Genomic DNA, 16,769 nt, shown 5'->3' on the forward strand with positions numbered 1-16,769 from the left:
GTGAAACCCTGGGCCTCCAGGAGGGGGCACGAGCTCTGCTCTATGGGGCGTGAATCAGGCTCTGAGCTTCCCCCCTAGTGCCTGGGCTCAGGCTCCCTCCCACCCTAGGCCGCAGGCCCTAAGCAAGGCCGGACCGTCAGCTCTTAGCAACCCTGCTCATTCAAGATGGTGGGGGGGAAGGAAAGGGTTCCCCGCAGCTTGGTCACGTGACCTCGGAGGAGGACCGTTCCTACAGGCGCCTGCGGGAGATCATCAGCGCGGGTGGGGGCAGTGCGCGTGCGCCAGGAAAGGGCCGGGCGGGGGTGGGGGCGAGAAACACCAGTTGGTGCATGCGCGCAGAGAAGAACAGAGAGGGTAGGTGGCGCCTGCGCACGAGAGGAAACGAGGGGGTTGGCGCCTGCGCGCGCTCTCCTCAGGAGGCGGAGGCAGGTTGGCGCCTGCGCGCTAACGGCGTAGGCTCGGGGAGGGGGTGGGGAGAAGAAGAGCTCGGGAGGAGCCGCTGCCGCCCGGACACCGAGCGGATCCGGATCCCTGCGCCGCCGTCGCCGTTGTCAGCGGGGCCTGCTCAGCCGCGGTCGGAGTCCCGGCTCCCCGGGGGAGGCCGCGGGGGGAGGGGCGGTCCGGGAGCCGACGCGGGGAGGCGGCACCATGACCGGGCGCGGCCACAACAAGCTGCCCACGACCGAGCGCATCGTGAAGGGTGAGGGGCCGGGGCGGGGCTGGGGGCCCCTCCCGTTCTGTGGTGGCGGGGGACCGGGTTGCGGGGGGGCTGCCGCGCTGGGAGTACAGAGGGGAGGGGCCTGGGGGTTCCCGCTGTATGGGCCCGTGGGGGGGGGGGGGACGTTGGGGCCGTTGGGCTGGGCACCGTTAAGGGGGGGGTTACTGCGCTTGGGAGGGGGGCCCCCGAGTGTGCATGCGGGGGCTGGGGGGCCCTGCGGGTGCGCTGTCTGGAGGGAGCAGGCGGGTGAGTGGTGCAGGCTGGGGAGCTGTCTTTCCTCCACAGGTAAAGGAGGGGGAAGAGATCAGGAAGTTGGGGTTTGTGCCCCCTTCCCCTTAGGGTGGGCACATGGGCGACCCCACTTGCCCGTTTCCAGTCTGGACATTCAGACTTACGGAGCCGAGCAGTGGCCAGTGCTGATATTTTTTCTGCTCCAAGAAGGGTGGAGATTTCCCCTTGCTCTCCCGAGCCCCTGATGTGCAATGCACCTCGTTTTTTGCCTGCACCTGAGTGTCTTCCTGAAGTCCTCCTGTTTTGACATGCTGTGCTTGGTGCACACTGCCCTGTGCTGGGCACCTCCCATAGTAGATGCTATTCTAAAAGAGCTGATGATGTTGGAAGCGGTTAATAGAGAGGAGGGCAAAATGTTAATCGAGAAGTTCCTGGATTAGTTGGAAGCTTGTACAATGTAGATTTAGCTGCCCTAATTAATCTAATGCCATCTCTCATACCCACGTATTGGAGAACATCTATTTTATACGTCTTATTTGTTTAAATTTTTGCTCAGCAGCCATCACTACTATACAATTGCACAGTTACAAAGGCTGCTCACTTGGGCATCTTAAATTGTTATATTCAGTCACACTACCCTTAACCCATCCTGTTACAGGACTGAGATATGGACAGGAATATGTCAAATTTCACATGTATGGAGCCTCTGCTGACCATTTAGATGCTTTCACTGTCACCTCTACCTGCTATTCTAACCTGGGCCCAAATGAATTTTTACCTGTTGTGTTCAGGTGTTAATAGCTGCTGCTTGATACATAGACAAAGTGGAACAGGGTGGCAGCCTGGACCCTGAGGTTCCTGTGAGTTGCTTAGATGTTTAACATTCGGTCTTTTTTTGTGATTTTAGTTTAATATTGCTGCTAGAAATGAGAGGGTAATGTCAATTCAGCTGTCTTCTATATCAACACTATCTTAGCTTACATTGTAGCTGAGCCTTTGGACTCCTTTCTGTGAAATCCTATTAGCAATTATGTGTACATTGTGGATGCACTGGATTGAATACATTCAATAGAGAGAGTAGCTTTGGGGGTTAGCCAGCAGTGCAATATCTAGAAAGCCAGAGTTTGGGAATGGCCTTTGATAATTAGTCCTCAGCCAGGTGGAGCTCACACACATGTAGTGAGTTATTCACTGGAGCTTAAAGGGAGACAGTATGATCATTCACTACACAAATGCATGCTGACAGTATGTAGTGAAGCCTGGGGGATAGTCTCATAAGGAGGCTGCCCTAAAGATAGAGTGCTATGATTATGGATGTCATTCCCGAGGTAGACTATGAACCTTATTTGGACTGGCTTTGGATGCCTGGGGAGGAATTTCATCCATCTTCAAAAAAAAAAAAAAAGAGAGAGAATTTTTATTAAAAGGTGGTGCATTGTTTGCAGTATTTACATTTTAAACCTAAAGAGAAATAAGAGCTAATTTTGTTCAGTTCCTGCATTGAAAAAGTCTCTCCTGTTCCGTTACATATTTTAATAATGCTTATCTTACGAACTTACATTTCCTAAGGGCTGTGAAAACATTAGCCTTAATTATGTTCAGTCATAAGCAAGTGGAAACATTGTAGTTCCTCAAGTTTGTCTACTTACAGCTGTTATTTTAAAGCAGCTCAGTTTTTCAATCCTGTGCTAGGCCCCCTTGTATTTCTGGTTCATCAGATATCACTATTAAGCAGCTCGGCATATAACCAAGTGAAGTCTGTTTTAACGAAACATCTTAATTTTCAAACATAGTTAATGGTTTAGACATGGCCAGAAGTAGGTCTCAGTGGAAGCTGTCAGGATGTTACTTGAAGCAAAATCACTCAGCTATTAAGATAGGTGTAGTTTTGCTTCTTTTTTTTTTTTAACTAAAAAGGCTTGGCATAGATCAAAAGCCTATGAAACACAATAAAACTTCAGAATGGTGGAATGTGATACTTTAGTCAGCTGTAAGCCCTCTGAAATGGGACTGCAAATAAAATTTCTCTACAGTCTCCTTATTAGCAGTCTCAGCAGTGAGGTTAAGAATTGGGTGGATCATGGGGACTGACTTCCCTTCTCACACCTATTGGTGGATCATCCAGGGCAGAGGTGAAGCATGTTGTCAGGGAATAATGCTGTATACCTCTCCTCTGGGTAAATAGGGCATTGATCTACAAAGAAGTAACTTGTAAAAATAGGCCTTCAGACATGTCCGTTGTACAGTAAAGGTTCTATTTTATTCTACATGAAGTATAAACTATCACCCTTGGCTGTAAAATAAATCCTCTGGAAAGTAGTGGTGACAGTGAGAGTAGCTGTCTGCAGTGGGGATCCTGATTTTTTTTCTTAACCAAAAGTTATGTCCTGATGACTCAAGTGGACTGGAGAGAGCAACCCGACTACTGAGCTATATTTATGTTTGTCTTTATGAAGAATTCTTTAAAAAAAACCCTGATATTGTTATTTAAACACTTGGCCAGATCAAGGCAAAGAAACAAGAGCCTCATCTTAACTTGGTGACTTTTTTTCAGGAAGAAGTAATGTCAGTGTGTTGGGATCACTATGAGGAACTGAATTGCTAAAATCTAGCATTTTCTCTTTTGGCTACAACTACCGTTTCATGTTTCTCAGTAATCAGTGTAATAGCTTTATAATGTAATACTTAACACTTATATAATGCTTCTGGGTAGCCACTAATTTGCAACACTTCTGTGAAATAAGGACGCATATTCACTGTTTTACAGCTGGGGAAACTGAAGCACAGAGAAATAAAGTGACTTTCTTAAGGCCATGCAGTGAATGATAGCTAATGCTGGGATTAGCATTTTAGCAGTTCCTGCTTTGGTTGAGACCACATTGATAGACATCTCCCACAAACAAAAATTGTTTTTTCGGGTTAAGATTGAGTTTATCACCTTTCAGAACTCCCTGTGTGCTTCTCTCTCACAAACACTTAAACTTTGTCAGTCTCATAGCTGCATATCCAGATTATTTGTATTAAGGGAACAGCATAAGAGGGGGTGAGTTTAAAAGCCCTCAGCTTTTCTTTGCTAGTGTTTGACCTGCTGCTCTGACAATTCAGCCAACAAGTTTATCATAAGAACGTTTAGTTCTCAAGATAAAACTGTTTCCTTTCTTGTTTCAGGAGTCTAGTACTTGGTTTGGATTTTTCAAATGTGAGTTAGATCTCAAGACCTATCGCAGCATGCCATTGAGGAGTTAGCCAAGAGAGTAAATAGCAAGTCTAGGAAAAAAGGACTCCTAATAAGAGGTAGCCAAAACTTGGAGATTTCAGTATTTATGGGAATGGAAGACACTGTGTGCTGGTCAAGGTGATGCCTTAACAGTACGCTTGTTCAGCTCAGATGAGGCATAGTTTTTGAGTGGAATATAAATGCACAAAAGATGGCTCATCTCGCTCTCTTTGTGCACACCATGTTCTATATATCATTTGTGGCATGGGCAACTCTTAGTATTGGGCAGTATAGGGGTCTGATTATGCAGTCCATATTCAGGCAAAACTCCCAGTGACAGCTTTACCACTGAGTGAGAGCTGTAGGGTTGATGCTAATTTGGTATATTCTGCTTTTCTGTGGCTTTGAAGGGGTTCCTTCAGATTGTGACAAGGCGAATCAAGATGGAGCTAGAAAATTTGCTGCTTTACCTTGCTAAGTCAAAACTGTTCTGAGACCTTGCACTTCATAAAAAGTTGTGGTTTTAAATTATATACCTTGTTAACATACAGTATTCTTATTTTGAAGTTGAATATATTTCTCCCCCATCTGAGGTACTCACAGATGCTGTACAGCTATTTCATAACACAACACATGGATAAAAATATCAAATACTAGCCTAAAACTGCATACACTGGGAATGGGAATCTTATAAGGAGGCATAGAGATGGACCTTAATATGAGGGAAATCTTTATTAAAAGAAAGAAATACATGTTTGAGGTTCTTCATAATAGCTGCCATAATATTTAATGTTCTCTTTTGTGAGATATAAACTTAATTGGTTTATCTTGTCTAATGTTGTAATATTATGACTGAGAATTAATTTATGAAACACTTGGGGGGGAAAAGAGCTATAGGTAGTGGTTAAAAGTAGGCGCAAAGGGTGCAAACTTGTTTGGGGGACAAGGGGAGCTTTCTCAAACCTTGGGAGCACCACGCTAAAAGTGCCAATGCCAGCTGACTTAAGACACCTCAGTGGGATCCCTAAAAGCCAGGTGGTGTCACAGCGCAAGTACTCATCTGGACAAGGCTCAAGATCTTGAGCATAGACATGGCTATACCATTAAGGGCTATAGAAATCTGGAGATCTCACTGAATATTCCTTAATTATTAACTGATCTTTTATGCCCCACAGACACTTCTTAGCTCAGGTGGTCTTAATTTGATGTGGTTTGAGAAGGGACAGCTTGCAGCCTGGGCTTGGATTGTCTGCTGCAGAATTCGTGCTAACGCTGTCAGATCATGTGATGATACATCCAGAAATGCAACAGAAATCAAATGCATTGCAGACCATGGCACTCTGACTAATACCTTATGGGAGAGTGGAAGATTAAACTATAATGTGCATCTGGTATTAAATGTCTCCTGCCCAGTCCTGTATATTAGCAGTGGCACCGCCAGTTCATGTGTCTAGCAACCTTTATAATATGGACCTGGCTGGAGCAAGTGCCCTAAACCAGGTCTTGGTAGCTAAAAATATGACTGCTCTCTCTTGTCATTATGCTGTTCTCTGATTTATCTGCATTTTAACAGAGGTGTCTATGCTGCTACCAAAGACTAAAATATGGTAGCAAAGATATAAAATCATTAGAAATCATTGATGAGGCTTTGTGAAAATATAAAAGACTGGGGTGCATTTGTATTTCTTTGGAGAACCACATATGAAGTGTCGGAATGGTGCAACAACATGGAAAGGAGCGGGAGAATCCCATGTGTAAATGACAAGAGTTGCTGTTAATTTGTGAATCCTCTGTATATAATGTGATTTTTTTCTATTCCTCCTATCTGGATATTCTTCTGTGAAAAGTTAACTCCATTCTTCATATTAAGGTCTGTACCTGCTGCTTAGAAGCCCAATTCTCTAGCAGTCAGAACAAATGAGTTCAAATCAGCCAGGTATCTTGATGAAATAAAAATGCTTAGCATTTTTCATTTAATAAAAAAAGAGACATGACTTGAATCTACCACTTCTAACTGTAATATCATTTTCAGTGTTTAGCTGGTTTTATGGTTAGAAAATGAAGGACGGCTGCTTCCTTAGGAATGGAGTCTGCAGGAAGTAGGGCAGGGTGCCGGCTTAAAATAGTAATGAAGGCTGGCCTGTTTGTGATGAACAGAGCTATTTAGGTAAATCCTGGAGTCCCAGTGGAGGTAGAGCCACACATTAATCTCAAGATATTAGCTTGTAGACCAGTAATTGTCTGAGTTTAGCTCTGACGACTCTTTATTGGTTTTCAGGCATCTCCTGTTCAGTCCCTTACGCTTCTGTACAGATTGCCTTGCAATGCTGGGTATGTTTACTAGCTGTACAGTGTGTTAATGGGTTTAGACATTATTAAGCAGTTTGAAGCAAGGGAGCGGGCTATGTGAAAGCAGCAGTGTTAATATATAAAACTCAGCTGTAAAGCCCTTCTTCAAGACTGGTCTCTTGGCCTGCAGTACTGAGTTGGTTTGGAGTCCTGGGTCAGGAGTACAATGAAAGCTTATGGAGAACAGAATGATTTCTGTTTGATGGTATTGGTGGGCTCCACAGGGAGGTCAGTCTCTGTCTAGAAGGCAGATGGGCTGACAGGATGAAAAACAGAGTTGGGAAGATGGGGGTTAAAAATGGGATGCATGAAGAAAGTCCACATTGATGTGGCAGACCCCAGGAGGGATAGGAGAATGAAATCCTGTTCTGCTCTTTTTAAAGACTTAATTTGCAGAGAGTGGTAGTGTTGTGCTATCTGGACTGCACTCCTGACTTCAAACCTCCAATCTCTGAAGAGGAAGTCTCACTGGCTTCTCTAGCAGCAGCATCTCCAGCTATGAAGCTATAATAGGTTCTTGCTATGTTCCCATTAGTAGCAGAGGTGGATGTGAGTGTATTGAGTAGTATGACCTCTTCCAGCTGGGAGCCTGGGTATGTTACTTACGTGAGACTCCTAAGTTTTATTTATATGAGATCCAGAAATCTAAATCCAGCTCTTCACTGTTGATTTTTTGGGGGGTGGGGGTGGAGGTAAATACCTTCTGGCTTCTGCAAGAGCAATGGTGATGGTTTCTGACACTTAAATTTTGAACCACTTCCTCTGCCCCCACCCCAAGCTGAGAAGGACCAGGTGAGATAGAATATGCAGTGTTCGCTCCCATAGCTAGCTACAGAAGGCTTTCGATTTCATAAGCAGGCAAGGGATGGTGATCAGGCATAACATGGCTTTAAAACGAGTAGTAAGATAATTCATCTTATAAAATTGCAGTGTTCAAATTTGTAACCTGAAGATTTCCTAGAGCATGGCCTATAATAAAGATATGCAGAAGAATTTTCTTTCTGGTGATGGTTGTAGGTTTCTTTGTATGATTACTGTAATGTGATTTAACTTTTTACCTATGTTCACACCTGTAGGATTAATTTTATGGCGCTTACCAGGTTTTATAATTTATTTATGAATAAGGCTGTAAGAAAGTCATGATTTTTTGGTTCAAAAGTTGTTGCCACGGTTTGTTAAAGCTGTGGCTTTGGTGCAGGGCCAAATGTGAGTGTGCCAGGTTGCAGTGCCATTCATTCAGTTGGCCTGATCTCTTCTTTCCCCCCCCCCCCCCCCGCCTGGTCCTGCTGGAGGGGCAGCTGGGCCAACTCTGAGTAAGTGGCGCTGCACCCCTGTGAGTGGATGGCATGATGGAGAGCTGGCCAGACCAAATTTGAGTGAGCAGCATTGCGACCTGGTGCATGTGATCGCGGTGCTACTCAAATTTGTGGAAACTACAAGCAGATGTGATATATGTTAAAAGTTTCTGTTTCTGCAACAAAATCACAGCCTGTGATTTTCTTACAGACTTATATAAGAATCTTTTGATATTCCACCCCATTGTAACATAACTCCTCTTAAAGTGGTGATTGAATTTAGGTGATCTTATAAAGGGGTTTGCTCCTCCTTAGCTTTGTACGCTGCTTGCAGGTGAACTGCTCCTATTGAGCTCTAATATAGGCTCTTTGGGACTGGAGGGTTAGGTTTTATAATACTGTATATTGCAACATCTTTCTTACAAACTATCCAGTGTTTACAAGACATTGCCTGGGTGCAGATGACCGGGAGCAGTGGAGTAAAGACATTGTACAGTGATTTAGACTCTGTTTGTAACCAGAACTGATCCCAGTGTAAACAGAGCTTACATTGAAGCATTCAGCCATGTGGTGAGTATTGGAAGGAAGAGAAATTGAGGCATCCACGATTATACCGTGTGACTTGGTAACTTTTCTGTAGTCAATAATGCAAGTAATTGAAATCTTTTCTACTGGTAGTGATTGTCTCTTGCTCAGTATAATGCAACACTTTGGTCAAAGGTCTGCTGGCTGGGCTCTGCATGCCTGTGTCACAGTTAGCGGTGGAATCCGATGAAAGTGTTTGTGGACGTTACTTTGTTTAGGTTTCCCATATGGAACAGGTCAGCTTATGCCTACAAAGCTGGCTTGAGTCTGATCTTAAAAGTACACTATGTGCAAAATCATGTTCACTTAAAGTAGGTTTAAAACTAGAGCCAACCTCTCAGCCTCCCCCCCGCACGCTGCTGGTAGCGTCAGATTTACATTTACCAGCAGGTGGGGAATTTGTCTTTGACACAAAGACCCTACTGTTTTTGTATTAATGATCTATTAGTGGACTAGCTGTCAGCTTGCTAACCTTGTGAAAACAGGTGGCGAATTTCCCTGTCTGCTGACATCTAGGAATCCCCTCTCGTCTCCTGTGGTTAGCTCACTTTTTTAAGTAGCTGCAGCTGTTTGCTGTGGACCTCATGCTTTTTTTTTTTTTTCCCCAAGCTTAGTGATGACCCTCTCAAGTCAGCTGAGGAAATCATCCAATCTGATAGAGCTGATGAAAGGAAGATGACAAATCTGATGCTGGGTGGCATACTGTTGAGTGATTGTTTCATAGTAATATGTGTATTTTTAACTGCTGAAAAGTCTGTAGAGCTTCAGTGTCTCAAAGATTTTTCAGGGCTTATCTGCTCTCCTTTCTCTATGGCAGCTAGCAGTATGAGATTGCAGTTCAGGCTCCTTATGTTACTGAGCCATCAGAGTACTGAGTCAGAGTAAGTCATGGTCCCTGCCCCAACAAGCTTAAAATCCAAGACAAACCAAAGACAGCAGATCAGTCACTCAGCTTTGGCTCATTAGGAGCTGGAACCATTGCATAGCAGTGCAGATACTTCAAAACTAAATTCAGCTGTCCCAGGCAAGTAGAATATTGGTGTCTTAATCATCAATGGGAAAGGTGGGCAAATAGATTTAGTGTACCAGTGGATAAATTTTCGTAACTGTCTTGCAGAAACTGAAGTAAAATAGGGCTTCTGCAGTAGAAGGCTAGCACTACTGGGCTTCCCAGAAGACACATGTCATGAATTTGGGTCTCAGCTGCAGCCGAGATGTTCAGCTTGGTTTGCTGGGAAATCCCATTGGCAGGAAATGAATCCATGCATGAAGAGTTAATTTACATAATGAAAGTTTTGTAACTGCTCTTCTTGCTATGAGTTGGGTGGCTGATGCATAGCGGCAGTCTTAAGTTGCCTCTGTTTTAATTAGTACTCCTATTTCAAATCTCACGGCACTCTTGTGAAACCATAGAAAAAGGGAGTAGCATGCCCTCCTGTGCTTGCGGAGAGTCTTATAACAAATTCCATTAAACCGAGAGTTCTGCACTGTCTTAGACTTAGTGTGCATTGTAAAAGTTTTCCCAGCATAGCTATAACAACAAACGCCCCCAGTGTAGATGCAGTTTATCTTGGCTAAAGCACTTAATTGCATCTGCTTGAGGGCATTTGCCAAAATAAAAATGTAGGTGGGGGGGGGAGGAATCTCACCCCAACCAACAATCACGTGCCAGCAGAAGTTTCTAGTTGTAGACCTGGCCTCGGAGCAGTAGCTGGAAGGTTAGGCTGTGTTGTATATTGCTTCCAAACTGTTCTTGTGGACTCAGATTTAGTTGGCTTTTATTTTCTAACCTCCTTGTATTTACCAGTAGGTCCCTCCACAGGGTGGGAAGGGCTGTGAGGTGCACTTTCAAAAGGAGCTTTAAAAGTGATTACACTCTTGGCGCACATATATTATGTTTGTTTGCATTTTGAAACATGAAAGTGTAACTTGATTATTGGAATTAGATGCATGTGGCTTATAAATAGACATTGAGGGCCAAATTCTGTTACGCTGTTGGAACAGAAAGGCGAACTTGGCCTCAGAGGTTGAGCATTGCTCCCTTACTGGAATGCAGTTGATAAGCGATGTATTGGTGAGACTTCAGGTTCTGATTTCTAAAGGGAGCATTTCAGTTCAATGGTATATCTGTGTGACTTGAATCTAGTATTGTGATAACTTACTGTGTTTCCCTCTTTCCCCGTGGAAAAAATTGTTCAACTTTAGTATGAATGATTTTTTTAAATATTGTGTAGATTGTTTAGGATTTATTATAGGCATTATCCTAATTTCAGAATAAATGATCTGGTTCAGTATGAAGGGTAGGGTAAGCTTTCTGAATCTGTTCTATAGAAAGGATTAATTTTCATTCAGAAGATATAGCTGACTTAGACCAGTTTCATATTAGATCAAAATTTCTGGTGAGCCCTAAAATCACCCCTAGGAAATCAGGTGCTTAAACACTCCTAATTTATTTGGGGTAGTCACTATTCATTTAAAAAAAAATGGAGTATGCTGTAAAAACAGGGAAGGAGGGTAAGATATCCAGAGTCTGAAATTCAGCATATCATCGTTAATAGGGACATTGAAAGTGAATCCAGGGACTGTCATGGGCACCTTGGCTGTCTGCAACAGTAAATACCCACATGATGACGATTGGCCTGACTTTCAAGGTGCTGAGAACTTGTAGCTCTTGTCCACTTCAGCTGGATTTGTGGATGTTCTGAAATTCAGGCACCATATTCATACCAGAAAAGGAAAATTACAATCTACAGGGGAGATACGAGAATCTGCAAAAGTTTAGGGGGTTAGAGAGGAACAAAGAGCAATAAAGTGGTGTAATAATAAGCATTTACATAGTGATGTGACAACCCTGCGAGGTAGATTCTCATTTTATTAAGTGGCCTGCCCAAGCAAGGCATGAATTGAGTTTGGATTAATAGGATCAAACATTAATGGAGCAAGTTATATTCTGGGGTGGGTAACAGGTTAGAGGAGCTGTTCTTTGCTTCATGTTGTGATTATTTAGTTTCCATGGTGCTTATTTAGCTGAAGTGGTAATTCTGCTGAGGCACATCAATATCCCTACTTGTGCCAGAGTTGCTTTAAACTGAATAATGGCAAAGATTATTTGTCTGGGCTGGTCCATGCTTCAGAAAGTTAGGATGAAACACAGATCTGTTCCTGCAGACGCTTAACTTCAGCTTAGTGCGAGGGAACATCACATAGCTCAAAATGGGGCTCTAGGAATGAAGAGCTCCTGGGGTTGTGTGACCAGAGATTTGTGCAGATGATCATTTCAAGAAGAAAACTCTAGCTATAAATATATTGGGGAACTAACAGCAGGTTTGAATTTGATGAATTTACTTAAATGTTAAGGGTCAGACGGGGTTCAACCCATTTGTGGTATCAGTCTGGGGAAAACTTTAGAAACCTAACTTGGTTTCCTGTTTAGATTGTACACCTATAGCAGTTATCCATATTACAGGAATAGGTTTTTTTTTAATATTATGGCAAGCCTCTGCCTGCCATTAATGTTTACAGCTCTGGTTGTAAAGAAAACTTCATGCTAGGTCTCTTCCACTTTACAGCCTCTAGTTTTAAATGTGATTTCTGCCCCCCCCCCCCCAAAAATGTCCATCTTTAAGCTATGCATAGTGGTTCTGTCAGATCTCACAGGTGAAGCAGGGTTGGATTGGTCCTAGGTGCTGCGGGCAGAGCCGACAAGCGGGGGGGAGCCGAAACAAATGACCGGGGCCCGGCGGTCCGGAAGGGGGCCCGGGGCCCGGCTTCCCCCCCCCCATTCTCGTCAGCCCTGTTTAGCCGGTCTGCCCTTGCTGGGGGGCCCGAAAATTTTTTTTTACCGGGGCCCGAACCCACTCTCGGCGGCCCTGGCTGCAGGAAGCTTGTGTTGAAGATTTAATATGTGGTATTCTCCTTCTGAGTCAGTATAGACCCAGTGTCCCAGCATATTGCTAAGGACAATATATTATTTATTTGTATTCTAGCACCTAGGAACTGCTGGAGCTGCTGTTAGCTGGGGTATAAAAACTGAGGTACTGATGGCTTGTTAAAAATTCCATAGCCCTCTTTTCATGTGTCTTAGAGATGTCAACCCAAGAGTTCTGCCCAAATTCCATCTGGAGGCATTACATGCTGCCTACCTATCATTCCCCTTGCAGTTTAACTTGGATGCAGTATTCACTATGTCTGTTCATTTCCTATCTCTCCGCTATGTACTTGGTTTGAACTGTTTCTAAAATGGTCTAAGGTCTTGGGATGAAAGGCGCTATAGAAGGGTAAATTAGTAAGTTCTGCATGTGTGTGGTGATGGAAGTTTGCAGCGTAACACAGGCTGTAGGAAGATCTTGTTATGGTGCCATGGAATAAAGAGAAATAGTGAAACAGATTGACTAGACTATTGCTGTGGCTGTATAAAGATGTCATCCATTGCTTGCGATCCAAGTATTTGTTCCCTGTTAATTACTGTTACAGCTTTGCGCATTGCTGAAACTTTAGCCTTCTGTGAACACAGAATGGCACACTTGTTACCTTTCATCACTGAACCAGGTGGATTTGTTCAGATTGAGCCAATTGACTGTGAAGCAATAAAAAGAACAGGAGTACTTGTGGCACCTTAGAGACTAACAAATTTATTAGAGCATAAGCTTTCGTGGGCTACAGCCCACTTTGTAGCCCACGAAAGCTTATGCTCTAATAAATTTGTTAGTCTCTAAGGTGCCACAAGTACTCCTGTTCTTTTTGCGGATACAGACTAACACGGCTGCTACTCTGAAACCTGTGAAGCAATAGTCTGTTTGAACCCTAAAAATATGCAATCAGCTCTGTTGAGTAGAAGAATGTTAGGTTACAAGTGGACAAAAAGAGATCTCAGGAAATATAGCATTGCAGTATTTTGTAATAGAAAATGCCAGAGACCTGACATTCATGCTATTCATAATTTAACACAGGAGAGAGTTTCTTGTAACCCTTTAAAAGGTTTTACAGAACTGAATCCAGTGCAGTATTTTTATTGTAAATGTTCCTACCTTGGGCATCTGGGTCTGAGCTTGGCAATAATTAGACCTCTGCTGTGACAGGTGGACATCTGTTGTTATGAATTGTCAGACTGTTAGCTGATTGTCAAACTTTTTAGATGACTAGTTGCAAAGTGGTGGAAAGCGTGAAATATTTGGAAGCTGTTAGAACAATCTAAATAGATTTAGGTACTAAAGGAGACTCTTTCAAGCTAACCTTTGTCTGAGTTTAGAAATGACAGTCTAGCCAAAATCCACTGTGACTTGTACCAAGATGAAACCCTATCTGAAAGGGTACGGTTCTAGTCAGAACTGTGTTAGCTGTTCTTTCAGAATGCTTGAAATGCCTTTTTCCCCCCAGAGGAGGCTTGTAGCCATCTGTTGAACTAACCAGCTGTAATTCCTCCACCCATCTGACTAGAAGCAGACAGGAGAAGGAGCCCATTGCTGTGAATGACTTTTCAGGTATGCTTCCATATTGGGTTCATGACTTGGAGCATTATCTCTCTGATGTTCACTGCTGAGCAATACTGTCATTTTAATCCTGAGCTGCTGTTTTTGGCTGGAAGACTTGGATGGTTTGAAATGTAAAATCTGTCTTCTCTGTCTGGTTCTGTCCATCAGAACTATTAAAGGAGGGCTTGGGAACAAATTAGTCTGTACCAATCATTATTTTAGGCAAATACTTCTTATTCCTTTTTCAGTAATGAGTATTGGTTATTTTGTACAATTGTCCGAGTAATGGTAATATGAGAGCTTTTGTGTTTCCATTTTCATAGCATGGATCTGTTCTTTTTGAAGGTGTGGATTACTTAACTCTGATCTTGTTTAACGTTTGTTACTAGCATGATTTCTTTGACCAGTGATGATAAGCATTTTTTTATGAACACATTAACCACAGTGTTATAACACTATGCTACAGATTGCATTGCCTAACCCAGTCTATGCTCGAGAAGACTATTACCATGTTTAATAGATGCGTAGCATTAGTGCAGCTGTAACAGTATTATGAACATTTTAAGCTGTAATGTAGAAAAAGAGCAGGCCTTCTACGTAAAGGAGCATGGAGATTTGGCAGTGGCAGAGTGACTTTTTTGTAGGTGAGTTGGTTCCACACTTGTGCTGCCTGATATCTGGTTTTGCAGTGTTTCAGCGAAGTGGCTTTTTGTCAGGTTGTCATTCTGTAAATAGCCTTTTGCCATATTCAGCCTCTTAGTTTGCAGGCTAAGAATACCTACAGTTGGTGTGTACACCTGGACTTGTAAATATAGAGCATGTTAATTTCACCAAACATCCATTCTTGCACTGCAGTTTGGCAAGGATATTGCCATCCTCTTTCTTTTACTGAACTCCTTGAAACACAACTAACCCCTTAATCCATTGTAGATCATGGATGTTTACATCTCAAAGTTCACGTGCGCTTGTGTCCCTTTGTCATTGCATGGCACGTGGTATAAAATGTGTGCTGTTTTGCTAACCAGGAATTCTAATATATTACTCATTATACTGGGTGTGTATGGTGCTTTGCAAAATCGTATGCCCCTGCCGCAAGGATTTTGTAGTCTAAATTAGATTTGACACAGGGCATGACGGTAAACAAAAGGAGTGGGCATGAGGATCTTAGTGAATGATCATGGGAAGTTCAATGTTATGTGCACCTTTCACCCTCTTTGAACTTTCTTAAACTTAGTATTTATGGGCGGTGTCTTGGGAGCCTCGTGTCAGATCAATTTAGTACTCTTCATCTTCAGAGTACTTTGACAGTCTGTAACGATCCTTCTCATTCCCCTCCGAGGTAGGTAAGTATTTACACCTTTTACAGATGAGGGAGGATGAGGCCTAGAGAAAAATGTATAGCTCCATGGTGTGAGATGATGGCAGAGCCAGGACTTGGGCCCAGCTCTCGTAGCTCCCAATCTCTCGATCTAACCACTAGATGAAGCAGTCGGTACCCTTTGCAAACTAAAGGTAGTATTGAAAAGAAACTTCCTCCACAGCACCTTTTTACAGTATTAACCATTTCAATGGGGTTGAGTGCAAATGAGGGCATAATCTATAAAGGTGAAAATTAGTACATGGGATAATTACTTGCACTGAGTTGATTAAACCCTTTATACAAGTTATGCTGGCTAACAGGATTATTTGCTTTGGCAACACTGATTACTTAAGTGCTCATCCTTATCACTTACTGTGTGGAGGAGACATAATCATTGCTTAATAATATTGGGTGGGTTTTGTTTTTGTTAGAGCCTCCAATTTTGACCCCTCTGTCTAGTTGGGAGGATTTTTCATCTGTCCTCCTTGTGGACTCTGGCATATTTGGTCCTCTCCAGATATCACAACATGCTTAACTACTGTTCCAGCACCTTACTATAGTACTGGCTTACAGAACAGAGAACACTGTTTTTGGCTTGGTCTGTAGGAAGTGAAGTGAGGAGTATATTCCCATACACAGTAGGAGATGCAGTAGTAATTGGCGCAAATTCTCCTCCTTGGTGTATGTATGCAGCACCCATTCCTCTAGGGTCACTGCAGAGTGGTGGACAAATTGGCAGAGCAGAAAAGAAGTTGATCACGTATATTCGATTTCATCTGGGAGTTAACAGTCACATAAAGATAGCAGTGAAAAGTACATAAAAGTTCTTGGCTGCTCACATCAATGTATTGGCACAAATAATCCTCATTTTATCTTGCATAAGACTCTACTTACTAAGACTACTGGGAAATGGCAAGGCAGAATTTGCCAGAAGTTTTTCCTGGATTGTTTCTGAATTGTGGATGGGCACTGCCTCTTCTTTGGTCACATACCTTTTTCATTAAACATGCTATCCTAAATTCTGTGATCTGACTTTTTCTTAAGAGCTTTAAATGCTTAGGGTGATGTTAGAGTTACTGGCCATCTTGAAGACTTGAGAAAGCAATGACGTGGTATATTGGCTACATAAAATAATTCCTGATTTATCTTGAATTTTCTTCTCCCCCTTATGAGTCATTTGACTCTCAAATTCTATGAGCCTGCCATAAGGTGGAGCTAGCAGGTGATAGGACAAATGCTGAGTTCCATACAAGAATTAACTTTTAATATGATTGATTAGTTACAGTAGTGTCTGAAAGCCCCAATCAGGATGGGGCCCTAGTGTGCTGGGTGCTGTACAAAGATTTGTACTCCACTCATTGGTGTCCCTCTCCTTCCTTCCTTCCTTCCCCTGCATCCAAGCCTACCCAGCTGCCAAATCCTGCAGTTTCTTTCTGACAGTGAGTAAAGTTATGTCACATTATTCCAGTCACAGACTGGGTCTCCTTTCATTACATCCAGTCTTGTTCTCCTTCTGTCCTACATTCCACATTATTTGGAAAAT

The 16,769-nt window shown here is 43.0% G+C and overlaps 1 protein-coding gene across 1 annotated transcript in view; it reads left to right on the forward strand.

Moving 5' to 3' along the window:
• Nucleotides 1-654: 654 nt before the first annotated feature.
• Nucleotides 655-16,769, forward strand: part of PPP3CC (protein phosphatase 3 catalytic subunit gamma) — a 48,759-nt gene continuing 32,644 nt past the window's right edge. Inside the window, exon 1 of the mRNA XM_065397986.1 lies at nt 655-700. The gene's annotated coding sequence lies outside the window, so the exon portion shown is untranslated. The remainder of the gene's footprint in view (nt 701-16,769) is intronic.

Source organism: Emys orbicularis, chromosome 2 (genome assembly GCF_028017835.1).
Source record: "Emys orbicularis isolate rEmyOrb1 chromosome 2, rEmyOrb1.hap1, whole genome shotgun sequence".
Taxonomy (NCBI): Eukaryota; Metazoa; Chordata; order Testudines; family Emydidae; genus Emys; species Emys orbicularis.